The following is a 24166-nucleotide window of genomic DNA, read 5'->3' as shown; positions in this document are numbered from 1 at the left end:
TTGGGGTACAATGGCTCCCAGGCTACACAGGAGAAGCTCATACACTAAGCTACTTTTGGGAGAAAATGTTTTCCATCTTCAAGGTGTATCCTGTTTCCTCTGAGCAAAAAGTGGAAATCCTTGTTGGCCAATTAGAGGGTGTTGCACCAAGAGAAGTCAAATCCTGGCCACAGTCAGAAAGACTGTAGAGAAAATTTTTGAGAGACTATGCACTACCTTTAAATCCAGAATGGCATCTGAACTACAAATGCAAGAAACTAACAGCAAGAAACAACAACCTAAAGAGTCAATTTGAGACTTTGCATTATCACTACAAGAAGACCTGAGTGCCAGTATTTATGTGGACTCCCTTGAAACAGAAAAAAAAAGAGATAAATCTCTGTGGGAACAGTTCATATAGACTCTAAAGAGTCAGTAAAAAGGCTGTCTGCTCAATACCCAGACACCACCTTCCTGGTCTTTAAAGAACTAGCTATCAACATCCTGGGGATGGACTATAAGCCTCAACCTGCCAAGAATGCTAATCCAATTCTAACCTGTATCCTATACTTGCAGAAACCAGCCAAGTTGTCAAGCAAAGGACTCAAGCTCCTCTTCCAGATGCAGTCACTGCCCTAACTGACCAAGTCCCCCCTTCCCAACTGAAAATATGGAGAAGATTGGGCAACAATTGGAGCAGATGGAAAGCATCCATACACAAAGAGAAAACCCACAGCAAATAAGCCGGCCTCCTTCCAGTTCTAAAAAAATTCAGGTAGTCTCCCTGAATCCAGGTAGGCTGCCTTCCGATCGCTTTGGTTAGCAAAAGAGACTTATCTGCAGGTACTGGCACAAACATGGCTATGTGGAATGAATGTGCTGGCACTTAAAAGGGCATCCCCTGAGGCCAAGGACCGTCCCTTGGGAGGTAGAACTCTACAAGAACCAGGTTAGCTGCCCAAGTATGTGAGACTCTGTGCTGATAGCAGCACGCACCAGCAAGATGTCCTATCGATCAATGGGGTTCCCTTTGCCACCTTTCTGGAAACCAGTTCACGAGTCACAACCATCCACAGGGCGCGTTTGAAAAACAATGGGTAGCCATTGCATGCGGATGAGGGAGAAACAAGACTACATCAGCAATGGTGCACTTCTTGCATAGGTAAACAAGGCCAAGACTACCAAGCCTTGGTGGAGCCCATCCACATGAAAGAACATCCCATGGTCTTAGCAGCAAAGTGCCTAATTACTGTTTCTTATGGGAGAGTGCCTATTCATCTCCTGAACCATGTGATCAGTAGCGTACCTCCAATGGAGGCAGACTACACAGCTACTATGGGGCCCGTGGGGAAGGGGAGCATGGTGGACCAAAGGCCCAGCCACCTAATTACATTCAATACAGGCTCCCATCCAGCTCACAAGCAGAGTCCCTATCATCAGTACAGAAAGACATCATCACAGGTCCTGTACCATCTGGTAAAGGAACTACACAGAGAATAGTGTAGTTCCCAGATTAGACAGATGCATCTGCCAGAACCTGTGATGGCATCATCATCATCACAGGTCCTGCACCATCTAGTAAAAGAACTACACAGAAAATGGAATAGTTCTCAGGTTAGAAAGGTGCATCTGCCAGGACCTATGACGACATCATCACAGGTCCTTCCATCCCCAACAGCATGGAGAAGAACTGCAAGAGAAGCTCTCTATTGAGACTAGAGTGAGTGGTAAAAGGAGGTCCTAACCTTTTCTCTCCATTTGCACCCCATTCCCTTTTTTTACTCAGAAGTCGTACCTCATGACTCATTAATTCTCATACATCAAAAGTGCCTCATATTTCACTCATATACAGACGTGGACAAAATTGTTGGTACCCTTTGGTCAATGAAAGAAAAAGTCACAATGGTCACAGAAATAACTTTAATCTGACAAAAGTAATAATAAATTAAAATTCTATAAATGTTAACCAATGAAAGTCAGACATTGTTTTTCAACCATGCTTCAACAGAATTATGTAAAAAAATAAACTCATGAAACAGGCATGGACAAAAATGATGGTACCCCTAACTTAATATTTTGTTGCGCAACCTTTTGAGGCAATCACTGCAATCAAACGCTTCCTGTAACTGTCAATGAGACATCTGCACCTCTCAGCAGGTATTTTGGCCCACTCCTCATGAGCAAACTGCTCCAGTTGTGTCCGGTTTGAAGGGTGCCTTTTCCAGACTGCATGTTTCAGCTCCTTCCAAAGATGCTCAATAGGATTGAGGTCAGGGCTCATAGAAGGCCACTTTAGAATAGTCCAATTTTTTCCTCTTAGCCATTCTTGGGTGTTTTTAGCGGTGTGTTTTGGGTCATTGTCCTGTTGCAAGACCCATGACCTGCGACTGAGACCAAGCTTTCTGACACTGGCTAGTACATTTCTCTCTAGAATTCCTTGATAGTCTTGAGATTTCATTGTACCCTGCACAGATTCAAGACACCCTGTGCCAGACGCAGCAAAGCAGCCCCAGAACATAACAGAGCCTCCTCCATGTTTCACAGTAGGGACAGTGTTCTTTTCTTGATATGCTTCATTTTTTCGTCTGTGAACATACAGCTGATGTGCCTTGGCAAAAACTTCGATTTTTGTCTCATCTGTCCACAGGACATTCTCCCAGAAGCTTTGTGGCTTGTCAACATGTAGTTTGGCATATTCCAGTCTTGCTTTTTTATGATTCGTTTTCAACAATGGTGTCCTCCTTGGTCGTCTCCCATGTAGTCCACTTTGGCTCAAACAACGACGGATGGTGCGATCTGACACTGATGTTCCTTGAGCATGAAGTTCACCTTGAATCTCTTTAGAAGTCTTTCTAGGCTCTTTTGTTACCATTCGGATTATCCGTCTCTTAGATTTGTCATCAATTTTCCTCCTGCGGCCACGTCCAGGGAGGTTGGCTACAGTCCCATGGATCTTAAACTTATGAATAATATGTGCAACTGTACTCACAGGAACATCTAGTTGCTTGGAGATGGTCTTATAGCCTTTACCTTTAACATGCTTGTCCATGTCGAGTGTGGTACACACCATATCACCAAACAACACAGTGATTACCTGGAGCCATATATATAGGCCCAATGGCTGATTACAAGGTTGTAGACACCTGTGATGCTAATTAGTGGACACACCTTGAATTAACATGTCCCTTTGGTCACATTATGTTCTGTGTTTTCTAGGGGTACCATCATTTTTGTCCATGCCTGTTTCATGAGTTTATTTTTTTACATAATTCTGTTGAAGCATGGTTGAAAAACAATGTCTGACTTTCATTGGTTAACATTTATAGAATTTTAATTTATTATTACTTTTGTCAGATTAAAGTTATTTCTGTGACCATTGTGACTTTTTCTTTCATTGACCAAAGGGTACCAACAATTTTGTCCACGTCTGTATAGTACTGCAGATAGCTACAACCCCCCAGTACGTCATGTACCTTACACAGTGAGAATCATATATAACTGACAACATAAATCTGTGCCTACTGCATTTATTATACTTCATAGCTCACATATCAATACACTTCTATATATATATTGTGAGGATTTGCTCTGGTAGGCAGGGTAAGCGGACGCAGTACAGAGGCAAAACAAGTTTGTAAATCAAAATGTCAGTGTTTATTCACACAAAAGGCAAAAGAAAAACGACTCATTACAGTCTTGGTGTTAATTCACACAATGAAAAGTCCATAGAACAGACACGTCACCTTGCTAGCCCTTTTATCCCTGGCAGTCCACAGCAGGCTTTAGGGGGCCCGTTTCCCAGCGTGCAGCCCTCATGAGGCTCTTAACCTTCCAGCACAGCACCATGCTTCAGATTCCAAAACAGAGACTCAGCTGCTGAGCCCAGCTGCCTATTTAAAGGACAGCCAGGTGCTGCCAAAACCCGGACCGACACTTAAACTCCGGTCCGGTATTTGATCTCACCTGGCTGGAAATCTGCCCATCCGCCCATGTTGGGAGGAAAATACCTGCCTTCCCAAACAAAACACCTTGCTATGTTACATACCTACCCCCCCTTTGTTCAACCATGAGAGGGTGAACACATGCCAGACAGTATACCCGGGACAGGGCATCCGTGTTTTCCTGTAACCAGCCTGCCCTGTGTTCTACTGTAAACTTAAAGTTTTGCAAGGACAAGAACCATCTGGTGACCCGAGCATTCCTCTCTTTGGCCTGGCTCATCCACTTGAGAGGGGAGTGGTCGGTCACCAGACAGAACTTTCTCCCCAACAGATAATAGCGGAGAGACTCTAGTGCCCACCTGATGGCCAGGCACTCTTTCTCCACTATAATGTACCAGTTCTCGGCTGGAGTGAGCTTACGGCTGAGGAAGACAACGTGATGTTCCTCCCCGCTTACTTCATGAGACAGTACAGCACCGAGGCCTACTTCGGAGGCATCGGTCTGTACTATAAACTCCCTTTTGAAGTCGGGCGTCACCAAAACCGGTGACCCACACAGGGCTGACTTTAAAGCGGAAAAAGCCTCTTCCGCCTGGTCATTACAGCGGACCATTACAGACTTCCATCCCTTTAAGAGCCCTGTCAATGGAGCTGCTAAAGTGGCAAAATGGGGAACGAACCTCATATAATAGCTCACCATTCCCAGGAATGACTTTACCTGCCTAGAGGTGACAGGTCGGGGCCAATTACTTATCGCCTCTATTTTGTTTACTTGGGGTTTGATGACTCCGCGCACAATGACATACTCTAGGTATTTGGTCTCCTCTAACCCTATCGCACATTTTTTTGGGTTAACTGTTAGACCAGCCTTTTGAAGGGAGTCCACTACGGCCTGTACTTTGGGCAGGTGACATTCCCAGTCAGTACGGTTAATGACAATATCATCCAGGTTTTGCCGAGGCGTACCGCCAATGTGGACGAAGCACAATGTCCATTAGATGTTGAAAAGTGGCAGGGGCGCCATGCAGACCGAAGGGTAACACCTTATATTGGTACAGCCCCTCTGGTGTAATGAAGGCAGTTTTCTCTTTGTCAGCCTCCGTCAAGGGTACCTGTCAGTACCCTTTGGTGAGGTCCAAAAAAGAAAAATTCCGGGGCTTGGCCTAACCTTTCAATAAGTTCATCCACTCGAGGCATGGGATATGCATCGAATTCAGATATTTTGTTCAGCTTACGAAAATCGGTACAAAACCGTAACTTCCCTTCCGGCTTGGGTATTTAGACTATGGGACTGGCATACTCACTTTTAGACTCCTCAATGACGTCTAGCCGCAGCATGAGCTGCAATTCTTCCGAGATGGCTTGTCGCCGAGCCTCGGGAACCCGGTATGGCTTTAACTGGACTTTTGCCTGAGGCTCAGTGACAATGTCATTCTGGATTGCGGAAGTGTGTCCAGGGAGGTCTGAGAACACATCCATGTTCCGACTAACGAACTCCCTGGTCTCCTGAGCCTGTTTAGAGGAGATTCTGTCAGCAATTTTTACCATGGAAACCGCTTCCCTTGGATCAGACATAGGAGCCGGAACCTCTTCCCCTAGAAAACCCAGCCGTGGGCTATCTTCAGTAAAGGTCTCCCTATCTTTCCAAGGTTTAAGTAAATTAACAGGGTAAACCTGCTCTGGCTTCCGCCGCCCTGGCTGGTGTACATTGTATTTTACCTCTCCAACTTTCTCGAGTACCTCGTAGGGCCCCTGCCCTCTAGCCAGGAACTTACTGTCCACAGTCGGTACTAGAACCAAAACCCGATCACCCGGGTTAAAGATCCGGACCAGAGCCTGCCGATTATAGATCCGACTCTGGGCTCGCTGAGCGGCCTCCATAGGCTCCCTGACAAGAGGCAAAACGGTCTCTATCCGCTGTTGCATCTTGATAACATACTCCAGGACACTTTTATGCGGAGTGGGTTGCTGTTCCCACGCCTCTTTGGCCACGTCCAACAGACCACGAGAATGTCTGCCATAAAGCAATTCGAAAGGCGAGAACCCAGTAAAGGCCTGGGGTACCTCTCGCACTGCGAGCATGAGATAGGGCAGAAGAAGGTTCCAATCCTTTCCATCTTTAGACACCACCCTTTTTAACATGGTTTTTAGAGTTTTGTTAAACCTTTCATACAGACCGTCCGTTTGTGGATGGTACACGGACGTCCAAAACTGTCTGATATGCAGCAACTTACAGAGTTCCCTCATGACCTTGGACATAAAAGGGGTCCCCTGGTCAGTCAGAACCTCTTTAGGTAGCCCCACTCGGGAGAACATCTCCATTAGCTCCTTAGCTATAAGCTTCGCCGATGTATGTCGCAGTGGCACCGCCTCCGGGTACTAAGTGGCGTAGTCCAGGACGACCAAGATGTGTTGGTGTCCTCCAGCAGACTTTGGTACTGGGCCTACGAGGTCCATAGCGATTCGCTCAAACGGCACCTCGATGATCAGGAGAGATGCCAAGGGACTGCGGAAAAGGTGCTGGGGGCTAGTTGCCTGGCAGGTCGGGCAAGACTTACAGAATTCTTCCACCCCCCTAAACACACTGGGCCAGTAAAACCGTTGTAGTATCCGGTCCTGTGTCTTCTGCATTCCCAGATGACCCCCGAGAACATGCAGGTGGGCTAACTCTAACACCTGGGGCACCACCAACTGTTTAATAGATTCACCTCGCAGCTGGTTTACCCGGTACAACATATCCTGATGAACCACAAAACGGGGGAACACCGACTATGCCCCTGGTTATTGTGGTTCACCATCTACTATTAATACATTTTCCCAGACTCGGTATAGGGTTCGGTCCCGGTGTTGGGCAATACCAAAATTATCCCCTGAGACATTGAGGTCTGCCAGCTCAGGACCCGGCGGCAAGTCCTCCATGTCTCCCACCATCACACTTAGTGGAGTTGTCTACCCCTCTTCCACCGAAGTGGCGGTCACCCCTACCGCTGCCCCCTTCTTGTATTGATGGTTTACATAAGGGCATGACCCAGTAAAACAAAATTCACCTCCGCAGTGTGAATTGTGCACTATTATTTTTATGCAATATCATATGTAGGTTGCTGGGATTTGTGTGCCAGGGTTGTTTGTAGGTTGCTTGGATTTGTGTGCCTGGGTGTAATCCCAGTCCAGCGCTAATGGCATACTATCTAATACGCAGCAGCAAGCACAATTTATGGATGCTAAAATGGTCCTAGAAATTATAGTACTCAAAAAACTGAAGCTACCATCTGATGGCGATTTTACTGGACGGGCATGAGGCAACACATTGAAACCTGGTGCTGGGAATCTCCAACTTGTGCTGTGAGTAGAGTAGAAACACTACCAAAAAGCACCTCTACATCAGATTTTGAGTAGAAAACCCCTTAAAATTATAACCATTGATCACGTTAAGCTAGAAACCAGTCGGTTTATGTATACCTATGCCATGACCATCATAGACCATTGCACAAAATTTGTCAAGACCGCCAAGAACACTGTAGCCAGTTTGTGGAAGTTTCCTGTTCCTATATGGATGTCCAGAAAAACTGACCAAGGTTTTGCATACATATGAGTCCTAACTATGCCCATTGTATAGCAGCCAAAAATTTATAACCACTGTCTACCATCCACAATAAAAAAATTAACCAGACCCTCATCAACTTGCCAAAAGCTGTACCACCCCACAGCAGAGTTGATTGTTCTATAGGGTATACACCATACTACCTAATGTTTGGCCACCAAGGAAGGAACCTACTGACATTGCTCGATGCAGCCGTACCAGATGCTGTAAACTCTTTGTCGTAAACTTAATGGTTAAAAGAACATCAAAGACTTTTGGAAAATGGCAAAGAAATTGTTGACACCCAAAGTGAAAAAGCTCACCAGAAACAAAGGCAAGAATATGATCAGACTGCCAGAGCTGAGCCTCCAAGCATAAGTGACCAAGTGTGGCTTCAAAACAATCATCCATCCAGCAAACAGTAGATGGAAAAGAGAACAATATATTGTAACAGTCATCCCTTATCCTCACATTTACGAGATTACCCAACAAGGTCAAGGTACTAAAAGAAGCTGTTCCTGAACGGCTTATGTAAATGGTAAGGTTACCAGAGCTGGCAGTCACCAGTTTGTGATACAACACTGGTGACTACAACTGAGCAAGCACTCGTCCCTGATCCATTACAGTGGTTCTTCAGACCATTAACCCTCTTCCTTCAAGTGAAGATCCTCTGTGCCCCCCAATAACCTGCATAAGTCTCCAGTCCAGAAGAAATAGGAAAACAAGGATCAATCTCTTCCAGTACAGAATCACAGTTGAGAAATTCTGAGAGATCTACACCAGATAAGATGCCTGCCAGATATCTAGAATAGAGGCCTAAACCCCCCAAAAAAGATTCCAACATACCAGATCTCTTGGAGAAAAACCCTCAAGTATAAGTTATGCACAGAGAGGAGACTTTAACGTATTTAAGCCACTCTGAAATGCTTTCTTAACCTATTCAAATGTGATACTCAGGGTATGGACTGTAAGGGTCTAAGAGTTTTCATAAAACTGAAAATAGAATAAAATTAAATTTCCTAAAACTGTCAGAGAGACATATCAAAGCTTTTGATCGGTGCCGGTCTAAGCGCTGAGACCCCCACCACCTCTATTGGAGGATACTGTTGACCCAGATACTACTTGCTGTGTTTGAATGCCTAGGATTTCAATGCACTATTTTGCAATGTCTTAACCTAATTCTTGCAGGAAGAAGACAAGAAAAAGGAACCAGAATGAACTGTGTCTTGAATATAGGCATGCTGCTTGTTTTCTAGGAAATCTATGTGCCAAGACGCCAGGAATACCCTGTCTCACAATAGGGAGAGTAAGGTACCCCAGAGGACTACTGCAAAAGGTTAATTATTGCAAAATTAGTAGTTATTTTAATGTTGCCAAATTAAATGTTGTGATTTGCTGTTAAAAGCAGTTGCCTTATATGCACTGTGTGAATCTAATAGAAATGTATGGGCAAAATATAGGGTTAACTTTGGTAGACTGATGTACTGTAAGTTACCAGGGTGATGTGAGGAGTCTAATCTAAGCAGAGCTACAAGATGGACGTGTGTTTGAGAGTTCCTGCAGACTAGGCCCAGGTCTTCAAATGCTTTCAGTTAACTTGCGTTTTTCCGGATCCGGCGTGTAATTCCGGCAAGTGGAGTACACGACGGATCCGGACAACGCAAGTGTAAAAGATCCCTAAGCTGTATACAGTGTTGTGTGTAATGTATGTGTGATGTAGAGGCTGTGTTACAGTCAGGGTAAGCTCTCTTAGCTGTATATAGTGTTGTGTGTAGTGTGTGTGTGATGTAGAGGCTGTGTTACAGTCAGGGTCCGGTCTCTTAGCTGTACATAGTTTTGTGTGTAGTGTATGTGTGATGTAGCAGGCTGTGTTACAGTCAGGGTAAGCTCTCTTTAGCTGTACATAGTGTTGTGTGTAATGTATGTGTGATGTAGCAGGTTGTGTTACAGTCAGGGTAAGCTCTCTTTAGCTGTACATAGTGTTGTGTGTAGTGTATGTGTGATGTAGCAGGCTGTGTTACAGTCAGGGTAAGCTCTCTTTAGCTGTACATAGTGTTGTGTGTAGTGTATGTGTGATGTAGAGGCTGTGTTACAGTCAGGGTAAGCTCTCTTAGCTGTATATAGTGTTGTGTGTAGTGTATGTGTGATGTAGCAGGCTGTGTTACAGTCAGGGTAAGCTCTCTTTAGCTGTATAAAGTGTTGTGTGTAGTGTATGTGTGATGTAGCAGGCTGTGTTACAGTCAGGGTCAGGTCTCTTTAGCTGTACATAGTGTTGTGTGTAGTGTATGTGTGATGTAGAGGCTGTGTTACAGTCAGGGTAAGCTCTCTTAGCTATACATAGTGTTCTGTGTAGTGTATGTGTGATGTAGAGGCTGTGTTACAGTCAGGGTAAGCTCTCTTAGCTGTACACAGTGTTGTATGTAATGTATGTGTGATGTAGAGGCTGTGTTACAGTCAGGGTAAGCTCTCTTAGCTGTACACAGTGTTGTATGTAATGTATGTGTGATGTAGAGGCTGTGTTACAGTCAGGGTAAGCTCTCTTTAGCTGTACATAGTGTTGTGTGTAGTGTATGTGTGATGTAGAGGCTGTGTTACAGTCAGGGTAAGCTCTATTTAGCTGTACATAGTGTTGTGTTGAAGATCCTGTCTGTGCCCTGTTGTGCTATCAGGGTAAGCTCTCTTAGCTGTACATAGTGTTGTGTGTAATGTATGTGTGATGTAGAGGCTGTGTTACAGTCAGGGTAAGCTCTCTTAGCTGTACACAGTTGTGTGTAGTGTATGTGTGATGTAGAGGCTGTGTTACAGTCAGGGTAAGCTCTCTTAGCTGTACACAGTTGTGTGTAGTGTATGTGTGATGTAGAGGCTGTGTTACAGTCAGGGTAAGCTCTCTTTAGCTGTACATAGTGTTGTGTGTAGTGTATGTGTGATGTAGCAGGCTGTGTTACAGTCAGGGTAAGCTCTCTTAGCTGTACACAGTATTGTGTGTAGTGTATGTGTGATGTAGAGGCTGTGTTACAGTCAGGGTAAGCTCTCTTTAGCTGTACATAGTGTTGTGTGTAGTGTATGTGTGATGTAGCAGGCTGTGTTACAGTCAGGATAAGCTCTCTTAGCTGTACACAGTGTTGTGTGTAATGTATGTGTGATGTAGAGGCTGTGTTACAGTCAGGGTAAGCTCTCTTAGCTGTGCATAGTGTTGTGTGTAGTGTATGTGTGATGTAGAGGCTGTGTTACAGTCAGGGTAAGCTCTTTTTAGCTGTACATAGTGTTGTGTGTAATGTATGTGTGATGTAGAGGCTGTGTTACAGTCAGGGTAAGCTCTCTTAGCTGTATATAGTGTCGTGTGTAGTGTATGTGTGATGTAGAGGCTGTGTTACAGTCAGGGTAAGCTCTCTTAGCTGTATATAGTGTTGTGTGTAGTGTATGTGTGATGTAGAGGCTGTGTTACAGTCAGGGTAAGCTCTCTTAGCTGTATATAGTGTTGTGTGTAGTGTATGTGTGATGTAGACGCTGTGTTACAGCCAGGGTAAGCTCTCTTTAGCTGTACACAGTGTTGTGTGTAGTGTATGTGTGATGTAGAGGCTGTGTTACAGTCAGGGTAAGCTCTCTTAGCTGTACATAGTGTTGTGTGTAATGTATGTGTGATGTAAAGGCTGTGTTACAGTCAGTGTAAGCTCTCTTTAGCTGCACATAGTGTTGTGTGTAGTGTATGTGTGATGTAGAGGCTGTGTTACAGTCAGGGTAAGCTCTCTTAGCTGTACATAGTGTTGTGTGTAGTATATGTGTGATGTAGAGGCTGTGTTACAGTCAGGGTAAGCTCTCTTAGCTGTACATAGTGTTGTGTGTAATGTATGTGTGATGTAGAGGCTGTGTTACAGTCAGGGTAAGCTCTCTTTAGCTGCACATAGTGTTGTGTGTAGTATATGTGTGATGTAGAGGCTGTGTTACAGTCAGGGTAAGCTCTCTTAGCTGTACATAGTGTTGTGTGTAGTGTATGTGTGATGTAGAGGCTGTGTTACAGTCAGGGTAAGCTCTCTTAGCTGTACATAGTGTTGTGTGTAGTATATGTGTGATGTAGCAGGCTGTGTTACAGTCAGGGTCAGCTCTCTTTAGCTGTACATAGTGTTGTGTGTAGTATATGTGTGATGTAGAGGCTGTGTTACAGTCAGGGTAAGCTCTCTTAGCTGTACATAGTGTTGTGTGTAGTGTATGTGTGATGTAGAGGCTGTGTTACAGTCAGGGTAAGCTCTCTTTAGCTGTACATAGTGTTGTGTGTAGTGTATGTGTGATGTAGAGGCTGTGTTACAGTCAGGGTCAGCTCTCTTTAGCTGTACATAGTGTTGTGTGTAGTATATGTGTGATGTAGAGGCTGTGTTACAGTCAGGGTAAGCTCTCTTAGCTGTACATAGTGTTGTGTGTAATGTATGTGTGATGTAGAGGCTGTGTTACAGTCAGGGTAAGCTCTCTTTAGCTGTACATAGTGTTGTGTGTAGTATATGTGTGATGTAGAGGCTGTGTTACAGTCAGGGTAAGCTCCCTTAGCTGTACATAGTGTTGTGTGTAATGTATGTATGATGTAGCAGGCTGTGTTACAGTCAGGGTCAGCTCTCTTTAGCTGTACATAGTGTTGTGTGTAGTATATGTGTGATGTAGAGGCTGTGTTACAGTCAGGGTAAGCTCTCTTAGCTGTACATAGTGTTGTGTGTAATGTATGTGTGATGTAGAGGCTGTGTTACAGTCAGGGTAAGCTCTCTTTAGCTGTACATAGTGTTGTGTGTAGTATATGTGTGATGTAGAGGCTGTGTTACAGTCAGGGTAAGCTCTCTTAGCTGTACACAGTTGTGTGTAGTGTATGTGTGATGTAGAGGCTGTGTTACAGTCAGGGTCAGCTCTCTTTAGCTGTACATAGTGTTGTGTGTAGTGTATGTGTGATGTAGCAGGCTGTGTTACAGTCAGGGTAAGCTCTCTTTAGCTGTACATAGTGTTGTGTGTAATGTATGTGTGATGTAGCAGGCTGTGTTACAGTCAGGGTCAGCTCTCTTTAGCTGTACATAGTGTTGTGTGTAATGTATGTGTGATGTAGCAGGCTGTGTTACAGTCAGGGTAAGCTCTCTTAGCTGTACATAGTGTTGTGTGTAATGTATGTGTGATGTAGCAGGCTGTGTTACAGTCAGGGTCAGCTCTCTTTAGCTGTACATAGTGTTGTGTTGAAGATCCTGTCTGTGCCCTGTGGTGCTGTCAGGAGTGACAGATCCCAGATGGAACAGCTACTGTATGTGAGATTGAGTTTCTCACCAGAAAAGTCTTTGCCTGCCTTCTAAAAGCCTTCAAAATGCTCTTCTAGATGCTCCTGATCACTGGTACACACTGATAGCTCTGTGGGCACGCTGCTCGGACAGTTCCTGTATTCATAATAATAAACCTATTTACTAAGGATGTGATGGGAGGATCAACAATGCATCGTCTGCAGTTTAGTCAATGAGACCTGCTCCTCAAGGAACCGAGAAGAAGGAGGAATCTTCCTGGGAGCTGGTAAGTCACCTTTGTGTCTGTTATTTCCTCGTTGTTCCCATTCTTAGCATATGAGTTATAGAAGTCACAGCCTGCTACCTCACCACACTTCTTATTAATTGCCCCTGGACTGTAACGTCTTCAAGAAGATAGATATCAAGAAGATAGATAATAATAACAATAATAATATATATGTGTGTGCGTATGTACATATATATATATATATATTTATTTATATTAATCTAAGGAACTACATATTACACCTGAACTACAATGACTATAGTAAAAATCCTTTCCCGCTAAATAATATATATATATAGCTATATAACACACATATACACATATACATAGAAAAGACTATACAGCACATATTCTCAAGTACACACACATACTTACATACCCCCAGAAATCACATAGACATACAAAGGGGTCAGATAGATCCAGTCTGGCACTCTATGGGGGGCTACCTGTAGCTGGAGTCTGATGTTCTGCAGGATCTCACATCTTTACTGCACATTTCCTTACAATAGTTGTTTTTTTATGAGAATCACATAAAACTCCTTCCCATGATAAGGAGAACCATACATGCCAGGGATGTAGGTCTACCCTGAGGCTGATGTAGGGGAGCAGTCCAAGATCTGCAGTGCCCACTCAGGTGCCAGTGCCCCCCTAGAGCATGCTGTGACCTGTGCTGCTTGCAGCTCCTTCCCCAGCCTCCACTCCTCTGTACCACCACCTAATTTAAACAATGTGCTGTTTCTGGAGCAGCCCCACTGCCCAGCTTCACAGGGGATGGCAGCATGGACCAGAGGTGTAATTATCAGCCTGCTGTGTGTGGATGCACTGGGGACAGACCTCCCAAGTGGCCGTGATCTGAGGGTCGCCGTCAGGGGCCCAGTGGTCTGCCCTCTGCTCTATGGACTTACAGAGGATTATAGACAATGCAGGGATATTTACTGATACATTCATTCATTTCATTATCAGCTTGTAAGAGCCCACATTCTCCTCAAAGAGCGACCCGGAAATCAAAAATAACAATAATAAAATAATAATAATAAAAAACATATATATATAGATATATATAAATGTGTGTAAAAAAAAGTTGAAGAGCAGCACACAAATCAAAGCTGGTGCAATACACACTTTACAAAGATCATCCTAGGACCAATAGGCGACCCAATAATACTGAGCCATTTTATTTCAACAGAAAGTTACTTTAATGTTGAAATACAGTATCAACACGTCCGTTTAATTTATCATTTATTAATAATTGAGAGAGACAGAGAAGTATATAATATTTTTGAGCATCAAGGAGATGAAATATTATAGGCACAGTCTACAGAAAACACCGTCCGATTATCAGTTTATTTCCACCACTCCAATTTATATTGCAGTTTAGGGAAATCGCATTTATTAGTATAGGAGTGATAATATTCATGATTATATTATAAAAAAAATAATGTAATAAAATGAAGATCCTCAATGGATTAAATCAAATTATTTTGTGGATTGATGCATATAATGATCCTGTAAGGATCGATTCTATTTCTTTTGCGCTAATGGAACTTTACTGGCGGTTTCTATTTTATATATATATATATATATATATATATATATATATATATATATATATATATATATATTTCTTTACGGAAAGTAATGTGAACCAGCATTAATTTTTCCTGGAGAATAAGTCTGGATTTTTAAAAAGCATTATTTATCTAGATGTGTATTTATGTGTTTTTTTATTTTTTTATTTCTATGTGTATTTATTTATTTCTTTATATATCCTGATGAGAATAAGGCTACAGACACTCGTGCTTCTACTTGGGATAGTACAGCAGCTAGTCACATAGGCACGATGCAGGATATGACACCATGTAATAGCACATTATAGGACAGGCTCCCTGGCTCCAGGTAATAACTATAATGGGCTGTTATTTTTGTTGATCGCTTAGGCCTGACACCCGGTGACCTCTGACTCAATTAAGATCATTTTGGATCATCCATGAAGTAGAGAATAAGGGGGAGCTCTTCCCGTGTGTGATGCATGGTGTATGGGCTCAGATCACACACTGTGCAGACAGCTCCCTGGACTCATCAAGCCACAGCAGATCTACATGGCTGCAATGCTAATCTATCCATATGATACAATAAGTAGATTGTAGCCGTGTCATAAGAAGACATAGACATTGCTGGCACCTAATAAAGCAGTGACACCACCTATAGAACACATGATCTGCTAGTATAAAGCGGCTGCAGACAGAAGCCATGTAGGGTCACTGATAGGAGCCCATCGCCCTGATCCATATGGCCCATAGCCAAACACTGCCTTATTATTACTATTCTAACACAGTGGGAAGAATAGGATTCATGTAAATGAACGTCCAGGTCTCTGTGTAGGATGTCTGACAAGGAAAGCCTTTGTACAGATCATGTATAGGCCCTTATACAGGGCTTTGTTATTATTTAGGGCTATTCACACAGCCCATGCGTTATGCCTAGCTTTTCCTAGTTTTAGGAAACTAAAAAATGAATTTCTTCTTCTGTATTTTCTTTACAAAATATTTGCCCAAAATCTTTAAAAAAAACTCATGTTAATTCTATCTATTCATATCCATCTATTAATCTTTCTTACATCTTGTAACAATACATCCACTGAGTTGGGGGGGGGGGGGAGAAAGAAGATGATATATGAATAAAGAAAAGAAAGGTGATAAATACAGAAAGAAGGAAAGGAAGGACGAAAGAAAAAAAAAAGATAAAATAGATGAACGAAAGAAAAAAGATGATAGATAAATACAGAAAGAAGGGAAGGAAGAAAGAAAGAAAGAAAAAAGATGATATATAAATTAAGAAAAAAGAAAAGAAAGATGATAGATAAATACAGAAAGAAGGAAAGGAAGGAAGGAAGAAAGAAAAAGGTGAAAGAAAAAGATGATAGATAAATACAGAAAGAAGGAAAGGAAGAAAGAATAATAAAGAAAGACATGGAGACAGCTGTAGCTACAATAAGAACAGATGCATACAGCCATTGACACCCACCTTTGTACTGTTCTCACTACCTGTAGATATAGGAACTATTCTCTGACTTTAAAGCCCCTGTAGAAACAATGCCGCACTCAGTCTGATCACCGTCCAAGCTGAAAACTAAGGACGCGTTCATAATGAAGAAACCATAGGGATTTGTGTAATATTTTAATATCAAACGATATGATATGGTCTGTAGATTTTTTGTATCCTGAATTTATTCCCACCCAATTCTCTTACAAAACACTAGAATATACAGTAACAGAATACAACAGACAGTGGGAGGTTGCTGTGTAGCAGCTGTACAGGGGATCTCCAGGGCAGGGTCTGGGAACAGGGTCTGTCTGGGGTTTGCCCCACAATGTCGCCCATTCCTACACCGTCAGGTCCCTCTCCAGAGACGTCTCCTATGTGACCTGACGTCTGCACAATGCCAGGAGTCTGCCAGGTGACATCAGACAGGGGCTCCACACTCATCATCATACTACAAAGAATAATACTGAAATATGTCTGTATTCCCTCTCCTTGTAATAGGATCATCGCTGGCAACAAGTGCTCTATTCTCCTGCTAATAATTTACTAGCAGTTAATATTAATTCGAATAAAAGTTCAGCGGGGGAGTTAATCATTATAAACACTCTAGGGGATTAACAGTAACGGGACACGTGGAAATAAAAATATAGGAAAGAATTCATGGCTGTGTATAATTCTCATCGTCCCTAATATATAGCGTTGTGCTCATCGGGCTCACACTGGGCACCGTCGTCTCCTGCCCGGAGGACAATGCTGTGCGCTCTGGCGCCACCTGCCGTCTACTCGCGGGATTTACAGGCAGAAAACTGTAGATTGGGGAACACGGTTATCATAAAATTAGCCCCCTTTTGATGAAAAAAAATAAAAAATAGCCAGGAGGAGGCAGATCGTTTGGAGCCCGTTACATTCACTTGTATTTATTCACATTATGACCTTGAGATGACCAGGAAGAATCAATTGCATTCCTATTTCAGTACAATACAGACTGTAATCGCTAAAACTGGACAACCACCCAATTTTTAATTGTCCCTTTCTGTAGCAGTAAAATTATTTAATGTTAGCTAAAATTAATTTCAGCCAGAACAGTTTCCTAAGGAATTATATATATATATATATATATATATATATATATATATATATTAGGTAATGTATTATTACAGTGCTATGCCAGTTCAAAATGCAATCAGTAATTATACCAGAAAAGATTCGAGACATTCATGCATTCACTCGCTCATTCACTGATTCATTCATTTATTCACGTATTCTATATTCGATCTTTTTACCTTTCAATAATAGATGAGCTCCTGAAAGATATGTATGGCTTCCATGATCAGTGTCTATAGGTTTCCCGGCAGGAAGGTAATAATATCCCTGTATATTGTGTAACATAACACTGTCTATTTGAAAGGAACAAAGACTTGAAACTGACATTGACCCAAGCAGTGTCACAATTAAGATAGTATGGACTCCATTAATAATGTGTAGACATACTGGTTGAACATGCTACATTCAGCCTCATAGGTAGCCAGAAGCCACTGAGGGGCTGCTGCCTGTTCTTACTGGGGGGCTTCAAAGAGAAACGCTATGAAGTCATCCTACAAATACATATATGTGTATTTAAGGACATGCTTTTCCTTTGCCATCCTTATTGCTACAACATGTTCAATATATGGAAGTATTTGTGCCAACTATTCAACGCAGTAAGAAATCATTGACATAGAATGAGCTGAAGAGCCCTTTTAAACCCATTCTCTTGTATTTCTTCTATCTTGTAATAATGTTTTTGTAGAGATAGCTTCCTGCACTTCCAGACATGCTGGGTAAATGGACTCCTTATCCCTATATTCCTGGAGTCTGCTAGGGGCATCCATCAGTATGTACTGCTGCTTTACTGACATTAGCGCTGAGCCCAGTCTCCCATTCTTCCCTATGACGTGTACTTCAGGGTATACATATACAGTATATGGGCTTGTTCACACTTAGAGCTTTTTGCTGTTGAATTTATTTTATGTGTGTGTGTAGTCTACGGGAATTGGACAGCGATGCCTAGAAGATATGACTTTGCATCAGTTTCTAAATAAATACAAAGGTAAATAAATAAATAATGTACATAAATAAATATGTAACTAAATAAATAAATATGTAAAGAAATAAATCTGCTTTTTAGTGGCTGCCCCCAAAAACATTTTTGGATCCTGTAAAAAATTAGAATGGGAAATTATATATGGTTGCATAGAAATGAATGGATCTTTTAGGGCTATTGTGTTTCTTTTAGTTTTTGTTCAATTTACATATTCTATTGATTTCTAATGGAGAAACTATTGTCAAAGTGTATTTCCCTTATGTTTCGAGCTACATCCTCCACCTTTTTTTCCTGTGTGCATTTACAATCGAAATATTGGGTTTCTGGCAACTTTAATATTGGGATAATGGCAACATTCTGTGCTATTAATTTATGATTTCAGCCAAAAATAACCACCCCTTGTGCAATGTGTGCCACTTTGTGATTTATGTTATGTAGAATTAATTAATATTAATTACATTTTTATTTTTCAAGTCTCAAAAAATCACATCTGTATGCTACCTACTAATTATTTTAGCAAAATATGTTGTGACCCAGATGTTACAGGCTGACCAATTCTAAAATATGTCATAAACACAGCTTTTTTTTTTTTTTGCAGTGGCATTTTAAGACAGATTTGCTCCTTTGCCTTTTTTTTTTTATTGCAGCAAACTCTGGGTGACTTTTTTTTTTAGACATTTCTCTATAGAAAAAAATGTCTAAAAAATGACTAAAAAAGTAGCACCCTAAAAATCTCATGCAAAAAACACCAAGATAAAGACATAGAGGATTTATGAAACTGGTGTAAATTAGAACTAGCTTAGTTGCCCATATTAACCAATCAGATTCCACCTTTCATTTTTCACAGCTGCTTTGGAAAATGAAAGGTGAAATCGATTGGTTGCTATGGGCAACTAAGCCAGTTCTACTTTACACCAGCTTGATAAATCTCCTCTTTAGTGTGACATATATATACATATTTATTACATAGGAAAATTAAACTAGTACCTCCAAAATATATATAAAAAAGAGACACAGGTGCAAGCTACCTTAGCTGCCACATAGTAAGTATAGCAGTAATACAGTTTATGCTTTCATGTATTTACCGTTCACCTATGTGCTGGATTTTTTTTTACAATTCTAGGGTTGTGGCAAATGTGCAGGCCTAAGTCATGCCTATGCTAGCACAGTTACATTGTGATCCCACTGCGATTCTTGGTCCAACAGCTGTCGCATGACAAAAATCGCCATGTAGCCTAATCCTTAGGGCTCATGCTCATATTTTCTTCCATGTCCGTCCCGTTTTTGTTGCGGACCGTATGCAGGCCCATTAATTTCAATGGAAAAACCGAAGTTAGACCTCTTTCACACGACCGTTTTTATTTTTTCTTCCGTTTACGGGCCATTTTTTGCGTTCCATATATGGTCTATATACAGAACCATTCATTTCAATGGTTCCGCAAAAAAACCCTGAATGTACTCAATATGCATTCCGTTTCCGTATTTTCATTTTTTCGTTCCGTTGAAAGATAGAACATGTCCTATTATTGCCCGCAAATCACATTCCGTGGCTCTATTCAAGTCAATGGGTCTGCAAAAAAAGGAACACATACGGAAATGCATCCGTATGTCTTCCATATCCGTTCCGTTTTTGTGGAACCATCTTATGAAAATGTTATACCCAGCCCAATTTTTTCCATGTAATTACTGTATACTGTATATGCCATACGAAAAAACGGAAACACAATGGAACCAAAAAACAACAGCGGATCAGTGAAAAACGGACTGCAAAACACTGAAAAAGCCATACGGTCGTGTTAAATAGGCCTGTGTGCATTCTGTTTCTGTATGTCCATTCCCCAAAAAATAGAACATGTCCTATTATTGTCCGCATTACAGACAAGGATAGCACACAGACGTAATCTGTATTTTTTGCGGACATACGGTCGTGTGCATGAACCCTTATACTAGAGCTAAACACATAGTTGCAAATAGCCAGACAGAAAAACTCTGCATACTGCATATTTCTGTGCAGTGCAGGAAGATATTACACATTGCAACTAATGTGCAGGATGCCCAAGAGGATCCCAAACAATGGCATCTATTCTGACCCAGTTTTCCTATGGCATTTCTGTACCACATAGGAGGGAAACTACACTGGGTATCTAGATATCTGTGAACCCAGCCTAACACATGATGTGTGACCATGAAAAAAAACTGCAAACAAAGAAAAATACGGACAGAATTGATACATGTGGCCTTTTTTGTGATAGTGGCCTTTAAAAAAAAATACAATTCCCGCTCATAATTTAAAATTGTAATAATGTCTGTACAGCCCTGCAAAATAAATTGGCGCTATATAAGTGCGTAAAATAAATAAATAAAACACAAAAACAAAAAAAAGATTAAATTAAAAGATGGATTCAACTGATACCATTTTATGCACAGAATCATCAAATCAGCTTAGAGCAGTTGCCCACAAAAGAAAAAAAAAAGAAGGAAACTGGAGGGGAAATATATATGGTATATGTACTGGCTCTGTATGGCATATGTGCCCGGTGTCTCCTGTAGCCCTGGTAAGCAGCACACATATACTCCTGGGCTTGTTAATGATACATTGGAATGTGGCTGGAGATAAAGCCTTCATTTGCAGCTGGGTAATTGCCTGTAATGCTGCACTGTTTATGATACACTGATATAGAAAACAAGAGCTGATATTTTCTGTTTGTTGATTTTAGGAATCAGAAAGACGTTTAACTCTTGTAGATAGTTCACATTCCAATTCTGATCTGTCATCTGTGGACCGTGGTCTGTGGGAAGAAAGAATATGATTATTGTGTGGGACTGAACAAATTCTGATTTCCAAAGGTTCATATAAGGTGAATTGTTACTAGATGAATCTAAGCTGCGTTCACATACTATATACAGTGCAAAACAATCTATTGGTGAGCTAGTATTTTTCTTTTTGGTTAATTGATTAGAAAGCAGATGCTTTATTAGATAGCAATTTTCTTCAGTTTTCCAATTTTGGGTCTGGCACTATTGTAGTATTGGCTCTCTATTCATGCAGGCGTTTCTGTTTCCAGTCTTTATATATATATATATATATTTTTAACTCACTTGCTTATTTTTATTTATTTAAACACCATTTATTCCAGGGCGCTGTACATATGAAAAGGGTGTAAATACATAATACAAAAACAAGTAAAATAAGTGTGAACAAGATGAGTTACAAACCGGTAGAGAAGGAGAGAGGACCCTACCTGTGAGAGCTTATGATCCATAGTAAACTTTTGGGTCCAGAAATCAAACCAGAATTAAACTACCTAGGACATTTTGATGCAAACTAAGGCCTCCTTCATATATGTCTGACCCCTCAGCTTTTTTACTCTCTGACTTATCACCCAAAAAAGCTGGAGGGAAACTGATGATGACATATGCCCTATAGTTTTCTATACAGTTTTGTATGTGATGGCGTTGGATGCTGCCCTGACCTCGACAGAAAAATGTGACATGTAATGATGATCAGTTATTTTCACATAAAAAGCTGCAAACATTAAAAATTGTACTAATAATACTAATAACTATGATGATGGAAGAAATGGTGCAACAATTCCATTAAATATACCTATTAGCATATACAGTATAAAGTTATTATTTATAAAACTTATAGTAACATCAGTCACACTGTAAACATATTAGTTATGAGATTATTATATGAAATATTAATGTCATCTGTTACAAATATTCATTAATTCTACATTTTCATCTCCAGCAACAGTTTTATATAATAACCTAACTTCAACTAAGAAAATAAAATGGGTTCACCTCAATCTAAGCAAACATCTGGGACAAGCTACCAGGTCTTCGCATCTAGTGTAGTTCAGTACATCTCTTTGTGTCTGTACTGTAATATTGTGAATAAACCATTCCAAACTATTGATGTTGCGTAATTTTAAAAAATGTCCTGTTTTTCCAATTTTCTCCAACAGTTTGTATCAGCATTGTTTATTCAATGTGCTAATGCATGATTGCATAATGGTTAGGACATCATTTCCTATTACTACCCTTTGAAAATATCATAAGAAAAATGAGAAACTGAATATTCTTCAGCACTTTAATAAAAATCATAAGTAGGTCATATGTTTTATATTGAGCAGTGTGTTTTGAACAGTATTGGAGGGATGTGTTAGCACTTATGTGAATTTTATATAATGTCATGTATAAGCTACTAATATACTGCATTGTAAGAGTTGGTGTCACGTTATAACCTCATAATATGACTATATCCTTCCTGATAGTAAGTCCAGAAGCAGACAGTGGTGAGGCCACATATGGCCTCATAGGAGGACCAGCTTGGCTGTATGTTGCTGTGAGCTGTATTAAATAATCTGGGCTTATCTCTCTCATTTATTTGCAATTAACTATTCATGTAAAATTTTGTAGTTTAATAATATGGCTCAGGTTTACACTCTGGGTGGAAGTGCTGACTTTCATCAAGTTGTGTGCCATTTACCTCTATAGACTGGGTACAGTGATGAGAAGGACAGAACAGTGTCATTAAGTGAATATCAACAAAGGGATCTTTGTGTTAAGATATCAGGACAGGTTTTATGAGCTAACAGTTATACATAGCAAAGCAGCTTCACACTGTGCAGACAAGGCAGCCAGCAACATGCATCAACACACAGGAGAGCAGTCCTTATTAAAGGTCCACTATTGCCAATACAGTGAAGTCTTATTGTAATATAACATGTAAGCCAAAAATTATGTGCATTCATATTTGAAAGGATAACATTTAGAAATGCCTTAAAATAAAAATTACATGTAGTAAACTGCTAGAAAAATAATATCAAATACAACAAATACATTTGACAAGACAAGCGACTAGGGATAAAGTGTAACGTAGCAGTTTTATGACATTATATTAAATTATTTTTAAAATTTTGAAACATAAATTAAAGGTACGATTACAGGTTTACATAAGATAAAAGATAAAATATAATAAAAACTTAGAAATGTTTTAAAAATTAGATTTTGCATACAGTGATCTCATCTTCCCATTTATTAGGATTGCGGCACAGTGGGTGTTACACTGCGGTTTTGGATTGCTTTCTTAATAAATAAAATTGTTATTGTTTCTCAATAAAATTTTCTATCCATCTAAATTTACGACACATGGATCTTTAGAAAAGGTGATACATTCATTTATAATTCTGTTAAGAAGTCCAAATTAATCGTTTTATCTCATGCTTTTTTAATGTTAAAGTCTGCGGATCATTGACTAAAATATATAAATTGTGCAATCTCCTGTAAGTATAAAACCATACAATTGTAAAAAATTTTTCTAAATTTTTTTTTTGGGGGGGGGGGGGGGAGGGGGGAATGCAGAAAGTGTAAAATAAATCCAAAACAAGAATTATTTGCATTATTGTTTCCCCTATTAGTTGGGATGTTTGCTATACCATTTATCATACTTTTATGTAGCAATAAATATGTATCTAAATTTTCTCTCCCTCTCTTTCTCTCTCTCTATATACACTCCAAATTATTTACAATAAATTGCATACAAATGAAAGAAACAGTTAAGACAATAAAAAAAGGAAAAAAAATAAGGAATAACATCAAAAAGAACAATATGTAGCAAAATTGGAGAATATTTTTGTCAATATTGTGCTAGTATTCTATTTTAGGTTTTATTATTCTCATTGTTTTAATTGTTTCTCAAAGTCTATTTTTGTCTATAGTTTTTCCAACATTGTAGATACAAATACTGATCATAACATAATCACTTATTACAGTAACAGCAATTCCTTTATAGAGTCAGAGTGGACTATATTTATAGGGCTAATAAACTGTATTATAATTAATAGATATACATGTTTAAATCATAAAATACAGTAACACTTTTGACTCCAGTCTCTTTACTTCCTAGATTTCTATGAACATTTATTGAACACACTGCAATACACCTTCTCATGTCTAATTTGTCGATTCCCTAGCAAATATGCACACAGGTTAAATGCATGGAAT

The 24166-nt window shown here is 40.4% G+C and overlaps 1 protein-coding gene across 7 annotated transcripts in view; it reads left to right on the top strand.

Moving 5' to 3' along the window:
* SCRG1 (stimulator of chondrogenesis 1) overlaps window positions 1–24166 on the top strand; it is a 249313-nt gene that overhangs the window by 18613 nt on the left and 206534 nt on the right. For 5 of the 7 annotated variants that reach the window (XR_006390368.1, XR_006390366.1, XR_006390372.1 and 2 more), the window contains exons 2-3: window positions 8689–8836; window positions 12842–13029. The gene's annotated coding sequence lies outside the window, so the exon portion shown is untranslated. Of the gene's footprint in view, window positions 1–8688; window positions 8837–12779; window positions 13030–20871; window positions 22381–24166 lie in introns of those variants that run through there. The other 2 variants (XR_006390369.1, XM_044297167.1) reach the window with 2 other exon arrangements.

This window comes from Bufo gargarizans, chromosome 1 (genome assembly GCF_014858855.1).
Source record: "Bufo gargarizans isolate SCDJY-AF-19 chromosome 1, ASM1485885v1, whole genome shotgun sequence".
Classification (NCBI taxonomy): Eukaryota; Metazoa; Chordata; class Amphibia; order Anura; family Bufonidae; genus Bufo; species Bufo gargarizans.
Note: the sequence above shows the minus strand (reverse complement) of the source record. Positions and strands in the feature narration are given on the sequence as shown.